General features: G+C 38.5%; 1 non-coding gene across 1 annotated transcript; it reads left to right on the top strand.

Annotated features, from left to right (window-relative positions):
* Nucleotides 1-5,252: 5,252 nt before the first annotated feature.
* Nucleotides 5,253-5,356, top strand: LOC127745932 (small nucleolar RNA R71). The gene has a single exon (XR_008007556.1). It is a non-coding gene; the product is annotated as a small nucleolar RNA R71 (small nucleolar RNA).
* Nucleotides 5,357-10,779: the final 5,423 nt, after the last annotated feature.

Raw genomic sequence — 10,779 nt, 5'->3', positions numbered from 1 at the left:
TCATTAAAGAGGTCACGTGCGCGAGTTACACGTACGCGTCGATGGGCTTTTGCGATCCACGCGTGCGCGTCAAGCATGCGTACGCGTCGGTGATGACTTTGCTCAGCTAGGCGGAAGTGTCGACTTTTGCACGCCAATTCCAGATCCGAGCTCCCATGCGTGAGCGTCATCTACGCATGCGCATTGGTGCTTGTGCTCCAAAGCTCCAATTTTATGCTTCTTCCACTTATGCATGCTTCCTTTCCCTCTTTTAAACCATTCTTGCCCCTATAAACTCTGAAATCACTTAACAAACAGATCACGGAATTGAATGGTAATAAAAGGAGATTAAAATATAGCTTATTTAGAGACTAGAAAGCGTGTTTCAACCATTAAGCAAAATTGGGAAGGAAACACAAAAATATTCATTTTATGTGGATAAGTGTAAAGGAAGTTGACGAAACCTTCTAGATTACGTACAAAATATTCCACAAAATAGTGGCGCATTGGTGCACGAAACTGTGATATCAATGGCGCCAACAACTTGGTACGCACAATTGTAATCTCAACTCTTTTTCACAACTTCGCACAACTAACCAGCAAGTGCACTAGGTCGTCCAAGTAATAAACCTTACGTGAGTAAGGGTCGATCCCACGGAGATTGTCGGCTTGAAGCAAGCTATGGTCATCTTGTAAGTCTCAGTCAGGCGGATTCAAATGGTTATGAAGTTTTGATAATTAAAAGATAAATAAATATAAAATAAAGATAGAGATACTTATGTAATTCATTGGTGGGAATTTTAGATAAGCGTAAGGAGATGCATTATTCCTTCTGAATCTCTGCTTTCCTATTGTCTTCATCCAATCCTTCATACTCCTTTCTATGGCAAGCTGTATGTTCGGGTATCACTGTTGTCAATGGCTACCTCCCGTCCTCTCAGTGAAAATGGTCTAGCTACGGGTTACATAGGGCTAATCATCTGTCCGTTCTCACTTGTGTTGGAATAAGATCCAATGATCCTTTTACGTCTGTCACTACGCCCAACAGTCATGAGTTTGAAGCTCGTCACAGTCATTCTATCCCAGATCCTACTCAAAATACCACAGAGAAGGTTTAGACTATTCGGATCTCAAGAATGCTGCCAATTGATTCTAGCTTATACCACGAAGACTTTGATTGCATGGAATGGAAGCTCTGTTGTCAGGAGAGGCAACCATGCGTCGTGAACCAGGAGGCCAAGAGATACAGGCTCAAGCTATAGCATGTAAAACGGAAGTTGTTGTCAGGCACGCGTTCATCACATTCATTAGGTTGAAGTGCGAGTGAATATCTTAGAATAAGAATAAGCTTGAATTGAATAGAAAAACAATAGTACTTTGCATTAATTCATGAGGAACAGCAGAGCTCCACACCTTAATCTATGGGGTGTAGAATCTCCACCATTGAAAATACATAAGTGATTATTGTGTTCATCGGCTTCGGCCCCAGAGGGGGAACCAGAATGACCAAGACGACTAATACAATGAGAAAAACTCCTATTTATACTAAACTACTTACTAGGGTTTACAGAGATAAGTAAATGATGCAGAAATCCACTTTCGGGCCCACTTGGTGTGTGCTTGGGCTGAGCATTGAAGCTTTCATGTGTAGAGACTTCTCTTGGAGTTAAACGCCAGTTTGCAGCCTGTTTTGGGCATTTAACTCTAGCTTGTAACCTGTTTCTGGCGTTTAACGCCAGAATAGGGCAAGAAGTTGGCGTTTGAATGCCAGTTTGCATCGTCAAAACTCGAGCAATGTATGGACTAAATATTGCTGGAAAGCCCTAGATGTCTACTTTTCAACTCAATTGAGAGCACTTCATTCGGGTTTCTGTAGCTACAAAAATTCCATTTCGAGTGCAGGGAGGTCAGAATCCAACAGCATCAGCAGTCTTTTTTCAACCTCTGAATCAGATTTTTGCTCAGGTCCCTCAATTTCAGCTAGAAAATACCTGAAATCACAGAAAAACACACAAACTCATAGTAAAGTCCAGAAATGTGAATTTTGATTAAAAACTAATATAAATATACTAAAAAGTAGGTAGAACCTACTAAAAACTATCTAAAAATAATGCCAAAAAGCGTATAAATTATCCGCTCATCACAAATAAAACGTATTGCCACCACATCAAAATAATTAAACTAATTTCAAGATAAAATTTGAAATCCAAGTACGTCTTGTTCTTTTGTAATTAGGCACATTTTTCATTTAAGAGAGGTGAAGGATTCATGGAATTATTCATAGCTTTAAGATATAGACACTAGACACTAATGATCATGTAGTGAAGACACAAACATAGATAGCACATAAAGCATAAAATCGAAAAACAGAAAAATAAGAACAAGAAAATTAAAGAACGGGTCCACTTTAGTGATGGCGGCTAGTTCTTCTTCTTGAAGATCTTATGGATTGCTTGAGCTCCTCAATGTCTCTTCCTTGCCTTTGTTGCTCTTCCCTCATGGATATTTGATCTTCTCTAATCTCATGGAGAATAATGGAGTGCTCTTGGTGCTCTACCCTTAGTGCTTTTGTTGCTCCTATCCTTAGTTGCTCCCAATAATTGTGTGGAGGAAAATGTATCCCTTGTGGTATCTCAGGGATTTCTTGATGAGGGAATTCCTCATGCTCTTGTTGAGGCCCATAAGTGGGCTCTCTTGTTTGATCCATCCTCTTTCTAGTGATGGGCTTTTGAGATGAATCTCTCCATCTTCCATGACTCGGAGGTAGAATCTTTTGCCTTCCCTTTCCTCTTTCTAGAGGTTTCTCCAGCCTTAGGTGCCATAAATGGTTATGGAAAAAACAAAAGCAATGCTTTTACCATACCAAACTTAAAAGGTTTGCTTGTCCTCGAGCAAAATAAGAAAGAAAGAAGGGAAGAAGAAGAACATGGAGGAGATGGAGGGAGAGATAGGTTCGGCCAAGGGGGTAGGAGAGTGGTTGTGCTGTGTGAAAATGAAGGGGTGAATGGGAGTATTTAGGGAAGAGAGATGGAGGTGATTGGTGAAGAGAATATAGGGAAGAGAATAGGATTTGATAGGTGAGTGGTGTTTTGGGTAGAGTGTTATAGAGATGTGTGAGTGGGAGATCCTGTGGGGTCCACAGATCCTGAGGGGTCAAGGACTTCTCATCCCTGCTCCATTTAGGCGTGCAAAAATTCCCTTAGAGTGCAATTTTGGCGTTTAACGCCAGAATGCTACTTGATTCTGGCGTTAAACGCCAGGTTTTATACATTTCCTGGCGTTTAACGCCAAGTTGGTGCCCATTTCTGGCGTTAAACGCCCAGAATGGTGCCAGACTGGGCGTTTAACACCCATTCTGCTACTCTTACTGGCGTTTAAATGCCAATAAGCTTATCTTTCAGAGGGTGCTATTTTTAATGTTGTTTTTGAATTTGCTTTGATTTTTGCAGTTATTTTTGTGACTCCACATGATCATCAACCTAAAGTAAACATGAAATAACATAGATAAATAAAAATTGGGTTGCCTCTCAATAAGCGCTTCTTTAATGTCAATAGCTTGACAGTGGGCTCTCATGGAGCCTCACAGATAATCAGAGTGGTTGGGGCCTCTCAATACCAAACTTAGAGTTTGGTTGTGGCCTCTCAACACCAAACTTAGAATTTGGTTGTGGCTTCCCAACACCAAACTTAGAGTTTAAATGTGGGGGCTTTGTTTGACTCTGTATTGAGAGAAGCTTTGCATGCTTCCTCTCCATATGTACAGAAGGAGAACCTTGAGTCTTGAATACAAGGTAGTCCTCATTCAATTGAAGGACCAACTCTCCTCTGTCAATACCAATCACAGATTTTGCTGTGACTAGGAAAGGTCTGCCAAGGATGATGGATTCATCCTCCTCCTTCCCAGTGTCTAGGATTATGAAATCAGCAGGGATGTAAAAGCCTTCAACCTTTACTAGCACGTCCTCTACTAGTCCATAAGCCTGTTTCATTGATTTGTCTGCCATCTCTAGTGAGATTCTTGCAGCTTGAACCTCACAGATTCCCAGTTTCTCCATTACAGAGAGTGGCATGAGGTTTATGCCTGACCCTAGGTCACACAAAGCCTTCTCAAAGGTCATGGTGCCTATGGTACAAGGTATTAAGAACCTTTCGGGATCCTCTTTCTTTTGAGGTAATGTCTGCCTAATCAAGTTATTCAGTTCATTGGTGAGCAAGGGGGGTTCATCCACCCAAGTCTCATTACCAAATAACTTGGCATTCAGCTTCTTGATTGCTCTAAGGTACTTAGCAACTTGCTCTTTAGTAATATCTTCATCCTCTTCAGAGGAGGAATAGTCATCAGAGCTCATGAATAGATGAAGTAGGTTCAATGGAATCTCTATGGTCTCTAGATGAGCTTCAGATTCCTTAGGTTCCTCAATCGGGAACTCCTTTTTGTCCAGAGGACGTCCCATGAGGTCTTCCTCACTGGGATTCACGTCCTCCTCCTCCTCTCTAGGTTTAGCCACACCAAGTAAGGTTATGGCCTTGCACTCTCTTTTTGGATTCTCTTCTGTATTGCTTGGGAGAGTACTAGGAGGAGTTTCAGTGACTCATTTACTTAGCTAGCCTACTTGTGCCTCTAAATTCTAATGGAGGACCTTGTTTCATTCATGAAACTTAGAGTGGCCTTAGATAGATCAGAGACTATGTTTGCTAAGCTAGAGGGGCTCTGCTAAGAATTCTCTATCTGTTGCTGAGAGGATGATGGAAAAGGCTTGCTATTGCTAAACCTGTTTCTTCCACCATTATTAAACCCTTGTTGAGGCGTTTGTTGATCCTTCCATGAGAAATTTGGATGATTTCTTCATGAGGGATTATAGGTGTTTCCATAGGCTTCACCCATGTAATTCACCTCTACCATTGCAAGGTTCTCAGGATCATAAGCTTCTTCTTCAGAAGATGCTTCTTTAGTACTGTTGGATGCATTTTGCAAACCATTCAGACTTTGAGAAATCATATTGACTTGCTGAGTCAACATTTTGTTCTGAGCCAATATGGCATTCAAAGCATCAATTTCAAGAACTCCCTTCCTCTGAGGCGTCCCATTATTCACAGGATTCCTTTCAGAGGTGTACATGAACTGGTTATTTGCAACCATTTCAATGAGTTCCTAAGCTTCTACAGGCATTTTCTTTAGGTGAATAGATCCACCTGCAGAATAGTCCAATGACATCTTAGACAATTAAGACAGACCATCATAGAATATATCTAGGATGGTCTATTCCGAAAGTATGTCAGAAGGACACTTTTTGGTCAGTTGCTTGTATCTTTCCCAAGCTTCATAGAGGGATTCACCTTCTTTCTGCCTGAAGGTTTGAACATCCATTCTAAGCTTGCTCAGCTTTTGAGGAGGAAAGAATTTGGATAAGAAAGCTGTGACCAGCTTATCCCAAGAGTTCAAGCTATCTCTAGGTTGAGAGTCCAACCATATTCTAGCTCTGTCTCTTATAGCAAAAGGGAAAAGCATAAGCTTATAGACCTCGGGATCAACTCCATTGGTCTTAACAGTATCACAGATCTGCAAGAATTCAGTTAAGAACTTAAAAGGATCTTCTGATGGAAGTCCATGAAACTTGCAATTCTGTTGCATCAGAGAAACTAATTGAGGCTTTAGCTCAAATTTGTTTGCTCCAATGGCAGGGATTGAGATGCTTCTTCCATAGAAGTTGGAATTTGGTGCAGTAAAGTCACCAAGCATCTTCTCTGTAAGGTTTTCTCTAGATTGTTATGCTTTAGCTTCTCTTAGCTTCTTTTTCAGAGTCCTCTCAGGTTCAGGATCTGCTTCAACAAGAATGTCCTTGTCCTTGCTCTTGCTCATATGAAAAAGAAGAGGATAGAAAAGAAGAGGAATCCTCTATGTCACAGTATAGAGATTCTTTTATGTGAGTAGAAGAAGAAAAGAATAGAAGAATGATGTAGAGAGAAGAGATGAAGAATTCGAACACAGAGAGGGAGAGAGGGTTCGAATTATAAGAAGAGAAGAGTGTTAGTGATTAAATAAATAAATAGAAAGATATGTGAGAGAGAGAGTTTTCGAAAATAATTAAAAAGAAAAGGAAAATATTTTTGTTTTTATTTTAAAATTTTGTTAGAGTTCAAAAATTAAGAAAAAGGAATTAGAAGTTAAAACAATTAGTTAAATAAAAAGATTTTTGAAAAAGAGGAAGGTGATTTTTGAAAATTAGAGAGAAAATTAGTTATGTGGTTTTGAAAAAGATAAGAAATACTAAAACAAACAAAAAGTAGTTAATTGAAAAAGATTTAAAAATCAATTATGAAAAGATGAGAAGTTACAAAAGATTTTGAAATTAAAATTTGAAAAAGATATGATTTGAAAAAGATATGATTGAAATTTATTTGAAAAAATTTGAAAATTAAATTTTAAAAAGATTTGATTTTGAAAATTGAAGTTGATGACTTGACTAACAAGAAACTAAAAGATATGATTCTAGAATTTAAAGATTGAACCTTTCTTAACAAAAAAGTAACAAACTTGAAATTTTTGAATCAAAACATTAATTGTTAGTAATAATTTCGAAAATTATGAAATAAAGATAAGAAAAAGATTTTGAAAAGTTTTGAAAAAGATTTTTGAAAAGATAAAATTTTTGAAATTGAAATCTTGACTTGACTAACAAGAAATAACTTATTTTAAAAATTTTTGACTAAGTCAATCCAAAGATTTCGAAATTTATGAGTGAAATAAGGAAAAGATATTTTTTGATTTTTTGAATTTTTAATTAGGAGAGAGAAAAATACAAAAATGACTCAAAACATGAAAATTTTGGATTAAAACAAATGATACATGCAAGAGCACTATGAATGTCAAGATGAATACCAAGAATACTTTGAAGATCATGATGAACATCAAGAACTTATTTTTGAAAAATTTTCAAGAAAAGAAAACATGCAAGACACCAAACTTAGAGATTTTTCATGTTTAGACACTATGAATTCAAAAATGCATATGAAAAACAACAAAAGACGCAAAACAATAAAATGTAAAGATCAAACAAGAAGACTTACCAAGAACAACTTGAAGATCATGAAGAACATATGCATGAATTTTTTCGAAAATTTTTTTGAAAATTAAAAAGATACAATTGACACCAAACTTAAAACTTGACTCTAGACTCAAACAATAAACACAAAATATTTTTGATTTTATGATTTTATAAATTTTTTGGATTTTTCAAAAATTATTTTTAGAAAAATGAAAAAGAAGAAAAATTTTGAAAGATTTTTGAAAACTTTTTGAAAATAAAATAAAGGTTGAAACAAGAAGAAAATTACCTAATTTGAGCAACAAGATGAACCATCAGTTGTCCAAACTCGAACAATCCCCGGCAACGGCACCAAATACTTGGTGCACGAAACTGTGATATCAATGGTGCCAACAACTTGGTACGCACAATTGTAATCTCAACTCTTTTTCACAACTTTGCACAACTAACCAGCAAGTGCACTAGGTCGTCCAAGTAATAAACCTTACGTGAGTAAGGGTCGATCCCACGGAGATTGTCGGCTTAAAGCAAGCTATGGTCATCTTGTAAGTCTCAGTCAGGCGGATTCAAATGGTTATGAAGTTTTGATAATTAAAAGATAAGTAAACATAAAATAAAGATAGAGATACATATGTAATTCATTGGTGGGAATTTCAGATAAGCATATGGAGATCCATTATTCCTTCTGAATCTCTGCTTTCCTACTATCTTCATCCAATTCTTCATACTCATTTCTATGGCAAGCTGTATGTTCGGGTATCACCATTGTCAATGGCTACCTCCCGTCCTCTCAGTGAAAACTGTCTAGCTATGGGTTACGTAGGGCTAATCATCTGTCGGTTCTCACTTGTGTTGGAATAAGATCCAATGATCCTTTTGCATATGTCACTACGCCCAACAGTCATGAGTTTGAAGCTCGTCACAGTCATCCCATCCTAGATCTTACTCAGAATACCACAGGCAAAGTTTAGACTTTTTGGATCTCAAGAATGCTGCCAATTGATTCTAGCTTATACCACGAAGACTTTGATTGCACGGAATGGAAGCTCTATTGTCAGGAGAGGCAACCATGCGTCGTGAACCAGGAGGCCAAGAGATACACGCTCAAGCTATAGAATGTAGAACGGAAGTGGTTGTCTGGCACGCATTTATAAGGGAGAATGATGATGAGTGTCACGGATCATCACATTCATCAGGTTGAAGTGGGAGTGAATATCTTAGAATAATAATAAGCTTAAATTGAATAGAAAAACAATAGTACTTTGCATTAATTCATGAGGAACACAAGAGCTCCACACTTTAATCTATGGGGTGTAGAAACTCCACCGTTGAAAATACATAAGTGATGATTGTGTTCATTGGCTTCGGCCCCAGAGGGGGAACCAGAATGACCAAGACGACTAATACTATGAGAAAAAGTCCTATTTAGTAACTAATTACTAGGGTTTACAGAGATAAGTAAATGATGCAGAAATCCACTTCCGGGCCCACTTGGTGTGTGCTTGGGCTGAGCATTGAAGCTTTCATGTGTAGAGACTTCTCTTGGAGTTAAACGCCATTTTGCAGCCTGTTTTGGGCGTTTAACTCTAGCTTGTTACCTGTTTTGGCGTTTAACACCAGAATAGGGCAGGAAGTTGGCGTTTGAACGCCAGTTTGCGTCGTCAAAACTCGAGCAAAGTATGGACTATTGTGTATTGCTGGAAATCCCTGGATGTCTACTTTCCAACGCAATTGAGAGCGCACCATCGGGTTTCTGTAGCTCCAAAAATTCCATTTCGAGTGCAGAGAGGTCAGAATCCAATAGCATTAGCAGTCCTTTTTCAGCCTCTGAATCAGATTTTTGCTCAGGTCCCTTAATTTCAGCTAGAAAATACCTAAAATCACAGAAAAACACACAAACTCATAGTAAAATCCAGAAATATGAATTTTTCTTAAAAACTAGTAAAATATACTAAAAAGTAGCTAGATCCTACTAAAAATAATGACAAAAAGCGTATAAATTATCTGCTCATCACGCATCAAATCTCCCCACACTTAAACCAAGCATATCCTCATGCTAAAGATTAAAGACCAAAGAGCATAGGAGAAGGAGTTTATTGATATGCAATCTACCTATATGCATGCAACTAATGCAAATGTATCTATCTACTTAGTCAAAGGTGAATCAACTCCCAAGAATATGCATATTAGCACTTAGGGCTAAAGTGACCAAAAGATAATTCATGACTCTACCTATTCAATCATCAAAGTGAAGTGTGTGTAACTTACATGAAGAAAGCTCGTGAAAGCCGAAAATAAAGAGTTGAGCATCAAACCCTCACCGGAAGTGTTTGCACTCTAGTCGCTCAAGTGTTTAGGGTTGATTCACTCAATCCTCCTCTAATCATGATTTCTAAGATTTATTTTTCATGTAACAATCAACACTTATTCAATGTATGCGTACACATATCATGAGGTCTTTTCTTAGGTTGTAATGGGGTTAGGGTCAAGGTAAGGTTATATATATGGATAAGTGAGCTCAAGATTTGAATCTTTGATTAATATAAGTTTCCCACCTAACCTATACAACAACCTATAACAATCTAAGATAAGCCTAACTATCCATTCTTTACTCTTTCACATACTCATGCATTCTTTTCTTTTTATCACAACACATATGCATTGATTATTATTGAGCTTCACTTTGGGGCATTTTGTCCCTTTTTTATTTCTTTTCTTCTTTTCTTTTTTTTTCTATATTTTTTTCTTTCTTTTGATATATATTGAGTATGTACCCAATTCCCAATATTTTCTACAAAAATACAACACACACACACCCTTTCCCAACCAATGTCCCATGTTTTCTGACACTCAAATGATGCACACTCTCACTGGCCTAAGCTAATCAAAGATCCAAATAAGGAACATTTATTATTTTTCGTTTTAAGGCTTGTAATGTGCTAAATTAAGAATCAAAGTGGGTTAATCGTAGGCTCAAAGTCGGCTAACAATGGTTGATGAAAGGTAGGCTTTTTGGGTAAGTGAGCTAAATAATACGGTAATCGGTAACCGACCTCTCCACACTTAAAAGTTTGCACGGTCCTCCGTGCTTTGGGTGATACGTAAGGTGGAATTGAGGTCACCATCTCCATCATCCGTGTCCTGAGTACTCGCTTCACTGTGGTCTGAAGCGGATGTAGAAATGTGCGGGTCATTCGTAGGTGGGTTGACATGACCCCAAAGCTTCTTGTAGTAAGCAAATCGGCGCTTGTTACGGCTCTCATACCGATCTATCTTCTCATGGAGCTCTACAAGCAATTGATGCGTTGACTTTGGTGGTGCGGATATAGTGGTGGGAATGGTGGAAGGAAGGGCTATGTCAAGGCTCAGGGTGTCCACGGGAGGCTGAAAATATTTCCCGCTTGGGATGATAGCGCCCTCTGTTGGAATTTTAGCTCTCATGTTCGTGGCCTCACATGGAACACCAGTAGCTGCAACCAAATCAGATACCAATGCAGGGAATGGTAGATTACCCTTGGCATGGACTCGATCCATCGCTTGTCGGATGAGGAGAGGGATGTTGACCGGCCTCTCCGTGAGTAGGCACCAAACAAGGAGGGCGATATCTGTCATGATGGATGACTTATGGGTGCTAGGCAGCACGTAGTGGGATAAGATCTGAGCCCATGCTCTAGCCTCTACAGTGAGATAACGTGCATTAATGCTCTTGGGCCGGGATCTTCGGCTTCCCCGGGTCCAAAGTGACTCCGGTCTG

Source organism: Arachis duranensis, chromosome 3 (assembly GCF_000817695.3).
Source record: "Arachis duranensis cultivar V14167 chromosome 3, aradu.V14167.gnm2.J7QH, whole genome shotgun sequence".
NCBI lineage: Eukaryota > Viridiplantae > Streptophyta > Magnoliopsida > Fabales > Fabaceae > Arachis > Arachis duranensis.
This window is presented reverse-complemented; position numbering and strand designations above follow the sequence as displayed.